The sequence below is a fragment of the Rattus norvegicus genome, chromosome 14, assembly GCF_021556685.1.
Source record: "Rattus norvegicus strain SHRSP/BbbUtx chromosome 14, alternate assembly SHRSP_T2T, whole genome shotgun sequence".
NCBI classification, from domain to species: Eukaryota; Metazoa; Chordata; class Mammalia; order Rodentia; family Muridae; genus Rattus; species Rattus norvegicus.
This window is the reverse complement of record NC_141547.1, coordinates 21,420,481-21,436,677: the sequence shown is the minus strand read 5'-3', so window position 1 is coordinate 21,436,677 and position 16,197 is coordinate 21,420,481. Positions and strand designations below refer to the sequence as shown.

The window sequence follows — 16,197 nt, the reverse complement described above, 5'->3', positions numbered from 1 at the left end:
CTAATGAGAGGACACAGAGAGTGTGTCCAAATTAACAAAATCAGAAATGAAAAGGGAGACATAACTACAGATTCAGAGGAAATTCAAAAAATCATCAGATCTTACTATAAAAGCCTATATTCAACAAAACTTGAAAATCTGCAGGAAATGGACAATTTCCTAGACAGATACCAGATACTGAAGTTAAATCAGGAACAGATAAACCAGTTAAACAACCCCATAACTCCTAAGGAAATAAAAGTAGTCATTAAAAGTCTCCCAACCAAAAGGAGCCCAGGGCCAGACGGGTTTAGTGCAGAATTCTATCAGACCTTCATAGAAGACCTCATACCAATATTATCCAAACTATTCCACAAAATTGAAACAGATGGAGCACTACTGAATTCCTTCTATGAAGCCACAATTACTCTTATACCTAAACCACACAAAAACCCAACAAAGAAAGGGAACTTCAGACCAATTTCCCTTATGAATATCGACGCAAAAATACTCAATAAAATTCTGGCAAACCGAATCCAAGAGCACATCAAAACAATCATCCACCATGATCAAGTAGGCTTCATCCCAGGCATGCAGGGATGGTTTAATATACGGAAAACCATCAACGTGATCCATTATATAAACAAACTGAAAGAACAAAACCACATGATCATTTCATTAGATGCTGAGAAAGCATTTGACAAAATTCAACATCCCCTCATGATAAAAGTCCTGGAAAGATCAGGAATTCAAGGCCCATACCTACACATAGTAAAAGTCATATACAGCAAACCAGTAGCTAAAATCAAACTAAGTGGAGAGAAACTTGAAGCAATCCCAGTAAAATCAAGGACTAGACAAGGCTGCCCACTCTCTCCCTACTTATTCAATATAGTTCTTGAAGTTCTAGCCAGAGCAATTAGACAACAAAAGGTCAAAGAGATAAAAATTGGAAAGGAAAAAGTCAAAATATAACTAATACAGATGACATGATAGTATACTTAAGTGTCCCCAAAGTTCCAACAGAGAACTACTAAACCTTATAAACAACTTCAGCAAAAGTGGCTGGGTATAAAATTAAGTCAAACAAATCAGTAACCCTCCTCTACTCAAAGGACAATAGGCTGAGAAAGAAATTAGGGAAATGACACGCTTCATATTAGTCCCAAATAATAAAAGATATCTTGGTGTGAATTTAACTAAGCAAGTGAAAGATCTGTATGACAAGAACTTCAAGTCTTTGAAGAAAGAAATTGAGGCAGATCTCAGAAGATGGAAAGACCTCCCATACTCATGGATTGGCAGGATCAATATAGTAAAAATGGTCATTTTGCCAAAAGCAATCTACAGATTCAATGCAATCCCTATAAAATTTCCAACTCAAATCTTCATAGAGTTAGAAGGAGCAATTTGCAAATTCATTTGGATAACAGAAAAACCCAGGATATCTAACACTATCTTCAACAATAAAAGAACTTCTGGGAGAATCACCATCCCTGAACTCAAGCAGTATTACAGAGCAATAGTCATAAAAACTGTATGGTATTGGTACACAGACAGGCAGATAGATCAGTGGAATAGAATTGAAGACCCAGAAACGAACCCACACACCTATGGTCACTTGATTTTTGACAAAGGAGCCAAAACCATCCAATGGAAAAAAGATAGCATTTTCAGCAAATGGTGCTGGTTCAACTGGAGGTCAGCATGTAGAAGAATGCAGATCGATCCATGCTTATCACCCTGTACAAAGCTTAAGTCCATGTGGATCAAGGACCTCCACATCAAACCATATACACTCAAACTAATAGAAGAAATAGTGGGGAAGCATCTCGACCACATGGGCACTGGAGAAAATTTCCTGAACAAAACACCAATGGCTTATGCTCTAAGATCAAGAATCGACAAATGGTACCTCACAAAACTGCAAAGCTTCTGTAAGGCAAAGGACAATGTCCTCAGGACAAAACAGCAACCACCAGATTGGGAAAGTATCTTTACCAACCCTACATCTGGTATAGGTCTAATATCCAAAATACACAAAGAACTCAAGAAATCAGACTCGAGAGAGCCAAATAACCTTATTAAAAAATGGGGTACAGAGCTAAACTAAACATTATCAGCTGAGGAATACTGAATGTCCAAAAAGCACCTAAAGAAATGTTCTACATCCTTAGTCATCAGGGAAATGCAGATCAAAACAACCCTGAGATTCCACCTCACACTAGTCAGAATGGCTAAGATAAAAAATTCTGGGGACAGCAGATGTTGGCTAGGATGTGGTGATACAGGAATACTCTTGAATGAGGTGTGTGTGTGTGTGTGTGTGTGTGTGTGTGTGTGTGTGTGTGTGTGTGTGTGTGTGTGTGTGTGTATGTGCGCGCGCGCGTGCACCTCATTCAGTAGAACTGAGCATTATCTCTCCTGAGGATATGCCGTCATCAAAATCAGATCTCCTTTGTTGAGGCCCTCTGGTGGTTCTTTCCATATGATGTTTTTATACAAGTTGCCCTTTAAAGTACTATAATAACTTTCAAATAATGAGTCTCAATCCACAATCTCTGGCCAAACCAAGCCTATCATCTGTTTTGTGAATAAAGCTTTATTGGAATATAAAAAAAAGAAAAGAAAAGAAAAGTGAGTCTATTTCAAAAGCTCAATACCTGAATGCTATTATCTATGAGCAATAAAAAAGAAAAGAAAACATAAAGGAAGGACAGAAAAATAGTCTACTAAATGAAGGCAAAGCATGCTGAGCATTTGTAAAATGTAACTGACAGGTAAAGAGGTTTTTCAATTGGCTTTATGCCAATGCAAACTTTGTGAATCATAGTAACCTCAGTGATTGTTTTTGGGCATAGCTCCTCAGTTATATCAAAACATTTAAAACTGAACACAGGATATTTTTTATTGCCCTGAGTGTGTATTTGGTATGAAATCTTGTATGCGTTCAACATATAGTGAATCTATGAGAACCATGTTCAATGAGGTTCCGACGCTGTTTTGTTTTAGAGGGAAGGCACTGGCATGACAACAGGTTCCTGCTGGAAGCAGCTGGCAGAGGCTCATCTCTCAGGGCTCTGCTTCAGCCTTTATGATGCTACTCTTTCTTCTTCTTTCCCATGTTAGCAGTCTTATGGCAACAAAAGAGGCAGCATTTTGTGATGATGAATACCACACCTACCACACAGAGCAATAGGAACCCAGTGACATCCAGAGAGTGGTACTGGAACCAGCTAAGGTCATGCAGAGTTGAGCGGAGGTGCTTGGCTCCTTTGTGACGAATGACAAACTCGATCCAGAAGACAGCTCGGTCCAGGGGCTTCACTGGCTGATCATGGTGGATTCTGGATAATCTCATGGCATTCTCCTTATAGCTGAAGGGACAATGTATACAACTAAGATTAAAGAGAAGGCAATTTGCTGATTTACATATCATTTATTTGTTTGGGATTAAAGTCCCACAAGTGACTCATAATGACATAGATTTGCTAACAAGTGCTGTGTTTTATGAGGTGGCAGAGAGGACAGTTGAGTGACAGGGAAGTCAGTGAAACAGTCTTTGTTTAGCACAGGTTTTTTATAAACTTGGTATGTAGCTGACACTGGTTTTGAAGTACTTAATGAACTCCTGTATCCACCTCCATGTAATGAATTTACCACTGTACACCACCACCTCAGTTGCACATACTAGGTCTGCTTTTGCTTTATTACCCATAGAATATTTATTGTTATTTTTATTTTTTGCAAGTGAACAATATTTTATACATTGGCACAAGAAAGTTAGTAAGAAAAGATAAATTGTGTGTGTGTTTGTGTGTGTGTGTGTGTGTAACATGTAACACATGATTTAAGAACAAGAAGTAAAGTGGACACAGAATTCTCTTAAGCTTTACAGAGACATATGTCATGCTGGATATTTCCTCTCTAGTTTCAGCCTTTCCTCTTCTCTTTTACCTCTGCTTTCAGATTTCTTTTTTTAACTAGGTTCCTCTTTTGAAAACACTTGTTACATTATTCTTCCTTGCACAGAATTTCTACCAGAATTATCACCAGACTAAAAGCAGTGCAGTTCTGTTCCTGGACTAAGAGACTGTGAAAGAACCAGCAACACTTTCTTCTGGTGTTTTGCCTCTGGATATTTTGATTAGGTACATTTGTCTACTGGCAAACCTTGAAACTACTAAGAGTATTCTCTGGGTATGGTGAGTAAGAATTTAATGTACTGTCTCTCATTTCTTTAGTACTTAGTTATGCAATGTCACATACCATTGTAGAGATAAGATAACATTTTACATAAATTTTATAGCTTCAGAGAACATGGGTAAATGTTTAAAGAGTCACTGATATTAAGGTTCGTGATTATTCTGGTCATTTTATTATATTTAGAATTAATGTCCTTGTTACAATAGATATATATATTTGGAATATTATGTATGTAGAATAGTTTCACTCTAATCATGTCTTATTCATTGAAATATAAATTTAGACTAAGTTTACTGTTTAAGCACATATTTCAGACATGTGAAATCACAAAGTTATTCAAAATTATTCTTCTTCAAATAGGACAAAAATCTATCTGATGATGATGTGAATCTATTACTATTTAAGACTATGTTTGAAAAAAAAAGAAAAAGCCCACCTTAAAAAAACCCCAAACTTCAAACAACCAAGTGAACCAACCAACAAAGAAACAGACTCACGAAGGGTCATTAATGACAGTCTTCAAGGCAGCGAGAAGGCCTGTAGTTGACAGTGTGCTGAAGTCGACTTTAACAGCGGCTCCTTTGGCTACCATGTGATTAAGGGGCTCGAGACCCCAAAAGTACAACAGTGTCAAGCAACCAGAGCTTCCAGGGACTAAGCCACTACCTAAATACTATACATGGACTGACCCTGGACTCTGACCACATAGGTAGCAATGAATATCCTAGTAAGAGCACCAGTGGAAGGGGAAGCCCTGGGTCCTGCTAAGACTGAACCCCCAGTGAACTAGACTATGGGGGGAGGGCGGCAATGGGGGGAGGGTTGGGAGGGGGACACCCATAAGGAAGGGGAGGGGGGAGGGGGATGTTTGCCCGGAAACCGGGAAAGGGAATAACACTTGAAATGTGTATAAGAAATACTCAAGTTAATAAAAAAAATAATAAAAGAAAAAAAAGAAAAAATATTATCAGGTTGATCTGAAAACAAAGGAATACCAACAATAGGAATGCCATGGTAGATTGCCTCATAGATACCATTGGCTCCACCATGAGCTATAAAAGCTTTGGTTTTTGGATGACCTGCAATGAGAAGAATATTATTATTTTTTTATTAACTTGAGTATTTCTTATTTACATTTCGAATGTTATTCCCTTTCCCGGTTTCCGGGCAAACATCCCCCCTAACCCCTCCCCCTCCCCTTCTTTATGGGTGTTCCCCTCCCCACCCTCGCCCCATTGCCGCCCTCCCCCCAACAATCACGTTCACTGGGGGTTCAGTCTTAGCAGGACCCAGGGCTTCCCCTTCCACTGGTGCTCTTACTAGGATATTCATTGCTACTTACGAGGTCAGAGTCCAGGGTCAGTCCATGTCTAGTCTTTAGGTAGTGGCTTAGTCCCTGGAAGCTCTAGTTGCTTGGCATTGATGTTCGTAAGGAGTCTCAAGCCCCTTCAAGCTCTTCCAGTTTGAGAAGAATATTATTAATCATAATATTCAAGAGAGGGAAAGTGTGCTGTTCTCAAGGAAGAATATTACTATAGTCACAAACTTGTAGTGAAACTTTGCCTTACCAAGAAGGTCATTCTGGGGGATCCATTTGTACTGCCGAGTGTTAGATCCTAAGGTATCTGGTTTCTTACCATCAAATCTCCATACAACCTGTTAAACACAGACAATGCCTTATTTAATTACAGAAATTCCAAGGCTTTGGTATATTTTGATTCTGGAGAATTGATATTACTCAGTTGAACATTACCCAGATGATGAACAATAAAATTTAAGAGAGGGGAATTCTGAAATAATATGAGATATTAAAAGACTGAAATAGTAATATGTTTTCATTATGTGGATTTATAATAACTTGAGCTTGACATAAAATTATACTAATTTTATATGTCTGATAATTAGTGACAAATTTGAGTATACATGGAATTTTAAAATTACAGTCTATTTCTCCATCCAGAAAAACATGTTCATCCGACGTGCTAGAAGCAGAATTCCTGCTGATGAGCTACTAATTTTGTAATCCTGTTCTCACTTCAGGGTCAGGACCCTTTTTCACCTTTTCTCTTATATTTTCTACATTAATCATTGGGAAGAAGATATTATCTTCTTTCTTTTCAGAATTTTTGTTTCATTTTATGTATTTGGGTGTTTTGCCTGCATATAATTCTATGCACTGTGAGTGTTCTGTCTGGGGACCTGAAGAGCACATTAGAATTCCTGGCAATTGAGTTGGGGATATTTGTGAGCTACTATGTAAGTCCTAGCAATCAAGTCCAGTTCCTCCAGGAGAGCAGCTTGTGGTCTTTATGTAACAACAAGGCATCTTTCTGGCTCCAGCATAATAGTCCCTCATTATTGTATTTCCTCTTTCTATGTTTCTCCTTCCTTCCATCCTTTCTTCTTTTACTTCTCTTTTCTTCTCACTTCTGTCGAGACAGTGACATAGTGCATAGCTTAGAAAAGCTTGTGAATCAACATGAAGTGTGAACTCATTGTAAATACGAAGAAAAAGACCTACCTCAGATCTCTAAGCAACAGCATGAAAGGTATGCAGAACCATGCTAGATCTAAGTCTGATCTTTCAGATCATAATGTGAATCAGAACCAGATTAATATTTTATCCTCTGCAGCTCATAATTTTCCTTTTAAAATGGTGTTTGAAATGCATAGACAAGAGCTTATTACTGTTTACCCTAATACTTTCAGGGTTCAGTAGAGTTATAATACATTTGCCTATCTCGTGGACACTTTATCTTACCTTCTGTGGAATTTGGGCAAGAGCAGAAGCAACTACATTGGCTTTTTCTTCAGTCAGGTTTTTAACCATTGATCCCAGAGAAAACACCACTACACCATGTTCTCCAGAGCTCTGAAAAAATTCTTCTATTTCCTATGAAGATGGTTATGACATCACAAATAAATGGCTGCATGAGAAGCATTGTCTCAAGGACTGAGACAAACATTACCAGAGGAAATTATGTAATTACTGAAACTATTTTACAAAGACCAGTGTATCTATTGCTTCAGTACTTAGTGCATATGGAGAGCGCATTTGTATTAGAGCACACCTGAAGAAAATAAGAGGAAAAATATTCTTAGTAGACATGTCATTGAAATGTAGGGGATCATTAGGAGGTAGTTTTTAAACAACAAAGAAGATGGAGAAAGATTATGAGTCCCACTGTCTTCCAGACACAGTAAGAGTGATGATCACATAAACTCACAGAGACTGTAGCAACATTTCTAAAACCTGAACAGGTTCAAGCCAGATGAGGCTCCAGCACTGAGTGTAGAAAATGGTCATGGACTTCCACTTTAAACTAAGAAGTTATTTGCAATTGATATCTGATAATAAAGGGGAAAGTCAGCTCTCTGTAATAGAGAGTGACTGGGTAGATCAATAATACACCAGATCAGGTCCCCAGCCCAGGAATAGTTGACTAACAAAAACAAATGCCATGCCTTTTATCTTCTCTGTGCTTTTTATTTCTTTTTGTTTTGCTTGAGCATTTTTGGTCTTATTGTTTTTTAAGTTCATTCCTTTGATATTTCTTTTTTTTGTGATTTCTTTGAGAGGAATGGGAGGGATGAGCAGTGAAGGAGGGAGTGAAAAGGAGGAAGAGAGGGGGTTAGCAACTCAAGGAGATTAGACATAAAGGGGAACTCTAAAAGGGGGATCAGGAGGTAGGCAGCACTGGCTGTGCGCAGAACTGAGCTGATCCCATCCCACAGTTCCCTGCACCCAAATCCCGTGGGGGAAGAGCTGAACACCCAGAAGTGAAGATCATCCTGAGACCGCAGGACAGTGCAACTTCTGCCCATCTCTGCCCACATCCCTGGTCCAAGAGGAAACTGCATAGTGCCTTTGGACACAGGAATATAGGAGCAGTCAGCTGTTGGTACCCGTGGTTCTGGTCGGCGCCCAAAACTGAACTGAACTGAACCGGTCAAATAGCTGCCTGTACCCACATCCCATGGGTGAGAGAGAGCTGGACCCTTAGAAGTGCAGACACTCCTGAGAAATCAGAGGAGACTACCCTCTGCCCACATTCCTGACACAAGAGGGAATATCCTAGTGCCAGGTGTGCTCCCTGGGTGCAAGGACCTAAGAGCAATCAGGGGCAGGACCTTTCTGATTCCTGCCAGCACCTAGAGTTGAAAGACAGTTACCAGGAGTGCCTATACACCTGAGAGCAGAGTGACCTGCCTGCTGGACGAAGAACACATGGAGGCAGAAATCTTCTGAGACAGGGCGCTTCCTGTTTCTGGCTGTGCCTGGAACTGAAACTGATCCCATCCCACAGTTCCCTGCACCCAAATCTCATGGGTAAGAGAGCTAAACACCCAGAAGTGCAGACCATCCTGAGACCACAGGACAGACTGCCACTTCTGCTCACCTCTGCCCACATCCCCTTTTCAAGAGGAAACCTGCATAGTGCCTCTGGACACAGGAATACAGGGGCAGTCTGTTGCTGGTACCTGTGGTTCTGGTCTGTGCCCAGAACTGAACTGAATTGGACAAATATTTCCCTGCAACCAAATCCTGTGTGAGAGAGAGCTGGACCCTCAGAAGTGCAGGCACTCCTGTGAAATCAGAGGAGACTACACTCTGCCCACATTTCCAACCCAAGAGAGAATTGCCTAGTGTCAGTTGTGCCCCCTGGGTGCAAGTACCTAAGAGCAGTCAGGGGCAGGACCCATCTGATTATGGCCTGCACTGATAGCTGAAAGACAGTCACCAGGAGCACCTACACACTTGAGAGTGGAGCACCTGTTCCCAGAACTGGCTGAAAGAAGACAGGAAAACAGTTCTACAGGAGTGCTGACACAGAGGCCTAAAGGAGGGTCAAGCCACTGTAAAATAGGGACTAGACAAGGCTGCCCACTTTATCTCTACTTATTCAATGTAGTATTCAACATTCTAGCCAGAGAAATCAGACAATGAAAGGAGGTCAAAGGAGTACAAATTGGAAAGGAAGAAGTCAAAATATCACTAGATATATGATAATGTGATAGTATTCTTAAGTGACCCAAAAGTTCCACCAGAGAACTACTCAACCTGATAAACAACTTCAGCAAAGTGTCTGGGTATAAAATTAACTCAAACAAATCAGTAGCCTTCCTCTACTCAACGGATAAACAGGCTGGGAAAGAAATTAGGGAAATGACACCCTTCACAATAGTCCCAAATAATATTAAGTAGCTCGGTGTGAATTTAACCAAGCAAGTGAAAAGATCTGTATGATAAGAACTTTAAGCCTCTGAAGAAAGAAACTGAAGAAGACCTCAGAAGATGGAAAGATCTCCCATGCTCATGGATTGACAGGATCAAAATAGGAAAAATGGTCATCTTGCCAGTAGCAATCTACAGATTCAATGCAATCCCCATCAAATTCCTACTCAATTCTTTATAGAGATAGAACAATTTGCAAATTCACTTGAAATAACAAAAAAACCCAGGATTGCAAAAAGTATACTTAACAGTAAAAGAAATTCTGGGGGAATCACCATCCCTGAGCTCAAGCTTTACAGAGCAATAGTGATTAAAAACTATATGGTGTTGGTATAGGGAATGGCAGATAGATCAGTGGAATAGAATTGAAGACCCAGAAATGAACCCATACACTTATGGTTACTTGATCTTTGACAAAGGAGCTAAAACCATCCAATGGAAAAAAGAGCATTTTCAACAAATGGTGCTGGTTCCACTGGAGATCAGCATGTAGAAGAATGCAAATCGATTCATTCTTATCACCCTGTACAAAGCTTAAGTTCAAGTGGATCAAGGACCTTCACATCAAACCAGATATACTCAAACTAATAGAAGAAAAAGTGGGGAAGAATCTCGAACACAAGGGCAGTGGAGAAAATTTCCTGAACAAAATACCAATGGCTTATGCTCTAAGATCAAGAATCGACAAATGGAATCTCATAAAACTGCAAAGCTTCTGTAAGGCAAAGGACACTGTTGTTAGGACAAAACGGCAACCAACAGATTGGGAAAAGATCTTTACCAATCCTACAACAGATAGAGGCCTTATATCCAAAATATACAAAGAACTCAAGAAGTTAGACCGCAGGGAAACAAATAACCCTATTAAAAAATGGGGTTCAGAGCTAAACAAAGAACTCACAGCTGAGGAATGCCGAATGGCTGAGAAACACCTAAAGAAATGTTCAACATCTTTAGTCATAAGGGAAATGCAAATCAAAACAACCCTGAGATTTCACCTCACACCAGTGAGAATGGCTAAGATCAAAAACTCAGGTGACAGCAGATGCTGGCCAGGATGTGGAGAAAGAGGAACACTCCTCCATTGTTGGTGGGATTGCAGACTGGTAAAACCATTCTGGAAATCAGTCTGGAGGTTTCTCAGAAAATTGGACATTGCACTACCTGAGGACCCAGCTTCTCTTGGGCATATACCCAAAAGATGCTCCAACGTACAACAAAGACACATGCTCCACTATGTTCATAGCAACCTTATTTATAATAGCCAGAAGTTGGAAAGATCCCAGATGACCTTCAACAGAGGATAGATACAGAAATTGTGGTACATCTACACAATGGAATATTACTCAGCTATCAAAAACAATGACTTCATGAAATTCATAGGTGTTGGGGACCGGGACCAGACTGCTGGACTAGGCCCCCTACCCTGAGCAGATTCCTGAGAAGGGCTTGACCTTTTCAAAGAAAGAACATGTCCCCAGACGACTGTTGCCTCTTTGTCTAAGGAGGATATCTTGCAGTTTAATGATTCACCTTGTGTCCTTGGGCACTTCCCAGTACTCTCCCTGTCCTAAGCTTCAATTCCTGCTTCAGAGCTTTAAATGCTGTACATTCCTCTCAATAAAAAGACCTTGGCAAGGACACTGCTTGGTCTTGCTCCTCTTTCTCGCCCGTTCTCCTGCAGGTATGGGTCCCCCTCAACCCCCACAAATAACTGGGTCCCCACTGGTGGGGGCACATAGGTAAATGGATGGAATTAGAAAATACCATCCTGAATGAGGTAACCCAAATCATACCAAAACATACATGGTATACACTCACTGATAAGTAGATATTAGCCCAAATGCTCGAATTACCCAAAATGCACAGATCACACGAAACTCAAAAGGATGACCAAAATGCGAATGCTTCACTCCTTCTTTATAAGGGGAATAAGAATACCCTTGGGAGGGGATAGCAAAGCAAAGTTTAGAACAGAGACTGAAGGAACGGCCATTCAGGGCCTGCCCCAGATGTGGCCCATTCAAATACAGCCACCAAACTAGATAAGATGGATGAAGCAAAGAAGTGCAGGCTGACAGGATCCAGATGTAGATCGCTCCTGAGAGACACAGCCAGAATATGGCAAATACATAGACAAATGCCAGCAGCAAACCACTGAACTGAGAATAGGACCCCCATTGAAGGAATCAGAGAAAGGACTGGAAGAGCTTGAAGGGGCTTGAGACCCCATGTGAACAACAATGCCAATCAATCAGAGCTTCCAGGGACTAGGCCACTAACCAAAGACTATACATGGACTGAACCTGGACTCCAAATTCATAGGTAGTAATGAATAGCCTAGAGGGGCACCATTGGAAGGGGAAGCCCTTGGTCCTCCCAAGGCTGGACTCCCCAGTGAACAGATTGTTGTGGGGAGGGCAGTAATGGGGAGTAGATGGGGGAGGGGAACACTAATATAGAAGGGGAGGGAGAGGGGTTAGGGGGATGTTGGCCTGGAAACCAGGAAAGGGAATAACATTTGAAATATAAATAAGAAATACCCAATTTAATAAATATGAGGGAAAAAAAAGAAAAAATGGGGAAGAGTCTCGAACACATGGACACTGGGGAAAATTTCCTGAACAAAACACAAAAGGCTTATGCTCTAAGATCAAGAATTGACAAATGGGACCTCATAAAACTGCAAAGCTTCTGTAAGGCATAGGACACTGTCATTAGGACAAAATGGTAACCAAGAGAGTGGGAGAAGATCTTTACCAATCCTACATCTGATATAGGGCTAATATCCAAAATATACAAAGAACTCGAGAAGTTAGACTCCAGAAAGGCAAATAACCCTATTAAAAATGGAGTACACAGCTAAACAAAAATTCTCAGCAGAGGAATATCGAATGGCCAAAAAGCACTTAAAGAAATGTTCAACATCCTTAGTCATCAGGGAAATGCAAATCAAAACCACCCTGAGATTCCACCTCACACCAGTCAGAATGGCTAAGATCAAAAACTCAGGTGACAACAGATGCTGGCAAAGGTTGGAGAAACAGGAACACTCCTCCATTGTTGGTGGGATTGCAGACAGGTACAATCATTATGGAAACCAGTCTGGAGTTCCTCAGAAAATTGGACATTTCACTACCTGAGAACCCAGCTATACCTCTCCTTGGTATATACCCAAAAGATACTCCAACATACAACAAAGACACGTGCTCCACTATGTTCATAGCAGCCTTATTTATAATAGCCAAAAGCCGGAATGAACCCAGATGCCCTTCAACAGAGGAATAGATTAAAAAATTGTGGTACATCTACACAATGGAGTACTACTCAGCAATTAAGAACAATGACTTTATGAAATTCGTAGGCAAATGGAATGAACTGGAAAATATCATCCTGAGAGAGGTAACCCAATCACAGTAAAACACACATGGTATGCACTCACTGATAAGTGGTTATTAGCTCAGAAGCTAAGACTACCCAAAATACAATCCACAGACCACATGAAGGGGGAACAAAAATATCCATAGGAGGGGATATGGAGGCAAAGTTTAGAGCTGAGACTGAATGAGCAGCCATTCAGAGCCTGCCCCACTTGTGGCCCATAGATATATACAGCCATCAAAACTAGATAAGGTTGATGAAGCTAAAAAGTGCATGCTGAAAGGGACCGGATATAGATCTCTCCCATGAGACACAACCAGATCATGTCAAATAGAGAGGTGAATGCTAGCAGGAAACCACTGACCTGATAAAGGGACCCCCTTTGGGGGAATTAGAGGAAGGATTGAAAGAGCTGAAGGAGCTTGCATCCCCATAAGAACAACAATACCATCCAACCAGAGCTTCCAGGACTAAACCAGTACTGAATGACTATACATGGACTGACCCAGGGCTCCAACTGCATATGTAGCAGAGAATAGCCTTGTTGGGCCAGCAGTGGAAGGGGAAGCCCTTGGTCCTGCCAAGGTTGGACCCCCAGTGCAGGGGAATGTTGGGGGCGTGAGGTAAGGGAAGGTTATTGGGGAGGGACACCTTTACGTGGGAGGGGGAGTGGATAGGGGACTTATGGACGGGAAACTGGGAAAGGGAATAATATTTGAAACTTAAAGAAAGAATATATCTAATTAAGAAAAAAAAAGAAAAAAAATGAGGATTAAGGAGAGTGGAGTCCAATAAAAGTAAATTCTCTGTAAGGATGTGGCAGAAAAAAAGAAGGAGGTAGGCAGCATTTGGGATAGAAAGAAACTAATTTAAAAAAATGTATTCTCATATTGAAAAATTGTCAGTAGTACATTTTAAATAAAAATAAAAATATTTCTACTACCAAATAAAGAAAAAAAGAAAAGAAAACACCATGACATCAAACTATCAAACAAACAGAAATTCAGTAATGTATTGAATAACCAACCCCAATAGCCGAGGAAATAAATAGGAATTGAGAAATAGGAGCACTTTTTAGTAAAACATTATAACGAACAAAGAAAAATATCATGAAAATGAAGAGACCCCCTAATGAGCTGGAGAAATTGTTCATAGTGTATGTGAATGAAAAAAATAAGCTCCCTAACGTCAAAAAAATTCAATAAATTTAGACAAATGATCCAAGGTGGTTGTTCCCTCAGATGCAAGTAGCCTACAATTATCTCAAAATCTTTCAATAATTTTAGCTATCAGAAGAATTAAATTCAAAATATGTCAATATTCCATCATAATCCAGTTGTCATGAATGTCACAAAAATTTAAATTATAGAAAAATGATCCTACAGGTATGTAATTTGAATATTTGTGCATTTATTGTAGTTGGAAATGTACAATACGAGTATGAAAAACATAAGTAAGGTTCTGTATATATAACATTAATATGGTACATATGGTTAACTCATGCCACTCTTTGGTGATATCTGAGTGTTATAGTTGCAAGGGACAAAAATTCACATAAGAATGTTTATTACATCACTATTCACAATGCCCCTTATATAGAATTTGCTTAGATATTATTCAGTTGATAAATGTGTAACAAGGTGTTGGTAAATATACAACCATATATAATACTGTTTTACCCAGATAGTAAAAATATTATTTGTATATAATCTCAGGCAAATAGCTATATTTTTAGAGGATATAATGTTAAATAATAAGCTAAACACAAAAATATAAATGTTGTCTTTTATACGTGGAAACTACAAAAACAAAAACAAAATACCCGTCAAAGGTGAATGTAGAAGGACTACAAGGAAGTGTAAAGTTTAAAAGGGTGTGGTGGGTGGAACACTCATATCTGAAGCTGTGTAACACTGCCAGCAAGCCATGTCATAGTCCTGTTTAGCTAAGTCTGGAGTTTTTGGCAATGGTTCTTGCAATTGTCTGTTTTTCTCTCTTTTCTTTTCATTCATTAATCTAACCCTGTACATTGGCCAGGCATTGAAACTATATCAGGATTCTAGGACATTACTCTGATCTCTGATGGATATTTCTTCAACCTGTTTATCTCTAATAACACAAATCATATTTATTATACTGTGTACAAAAGTTTTCATCACTATAATATTTTCAAGTAGAATATAATTTTTTTTAGTGAAGAAATTGATTTAATGTATTTTTTAGCTGTTCAACATGCCCCTGGCATTTACCATATGTCATTGAAGAGAATATAAATCCTTTTCTATGAGTTACCTAAATACCCTTAAATCACACACCACATTCTAAAGTGATCTGACACTTCATTTAATAGTAAGGATTCACAGAGATGTAAGGAAATAATGTGTATGTCAATTTTCAGAGAGATCTAATCCACATTTTATATCTCTCATGAAACCAAACATGGAAGGACTAGTGAAGAACTGTTTGCATGAAAAAGGAAAAATAGATTATCAAGGAAAACAATCCAGTGTTACCTTAGGTAGTGGTTTGGCTGGTTTGCAATGGGGTCCTCCAACAAAGTCAAAATTAGGTAACAATGGGCGTGGAAATTCCAAGTCCCAGAAGGTTCGAATGAGCCATATGTCTGCCTTCCCCATCATCGCAGCTAATGTTGTGGGTCTGCCTGGATCCAAAACAGGTGAAAGTTTTTTTTGTTTTTATTAACTTGAGTATTTCTTATATACATTTCGAGTGTTATTCCCTTTCCCGGTTTCCGGGCAAACATCCCCCTCCCCCCTCCCCTTCCTTATGGGTGTTCCCCTCCCAACCCTCCCCCCATTGCAGCCCTCTCCCCCACAGTCTAGTTCACGGGGGGTTCAGTCTTAGCAGGACCCAGGGCTTCCCCTTCCACTGGTGCTCTTACTAGGATATTCATTGCTACCTATGAGGTCAGAGTCCAGGGTCAGTCCATGTATAGTCTTTAGGTAGTGGCTTAGTCCCTGGAAGCTCTGGTTGCTTGGCATTGTTGTACATATGGGGTCTCAAGCCCCTTCAAGCTCTTCCAGTTCTTTCTCTGATTCCTTCAACGGGGGTCCTATTCTCAGTTCAGTGGTTTGCTGCTGGCATTCGCCTCTGTATTTGCTGTATTCTGGCTGTGTCTCTCAGGAGCGATCTACATCCGGCTCCTGTCGGTCTGCACTTCTTTGCTTCATCCATCTTGTCTAATTGGGTGGCTGTATATGTATGGGCCACATGTGGGGCAGGCTCTGAATGGGTGTTCCTTCAGTCTCTGTTTTAATCTTTGCCTCTCCCTTCCCTGCCAAGGGTATTCTTGTTCCCCTTTTAAAGAGGGAGTGAAGCATTCACATTTTGATCATCCATCTTGAGTTTCGTTTGTTCTAGGGATCTAGGGTAAT

General features: G+C 40.0%; 1 pseudogene; it reads right to left on the bottom strand.

Annotated features, from left to right (window-relative positions):
* Positions 1-2,989: 2,989 nt before the first annotated feature.
* LOC148001276 (UDP-glucuronosyltransferase 2B1-like) overlaps positions 2,990-16,197 on the bottom strand; it is a 40,843-nt pseudogene continuing 27,635 nt past the window's right edge.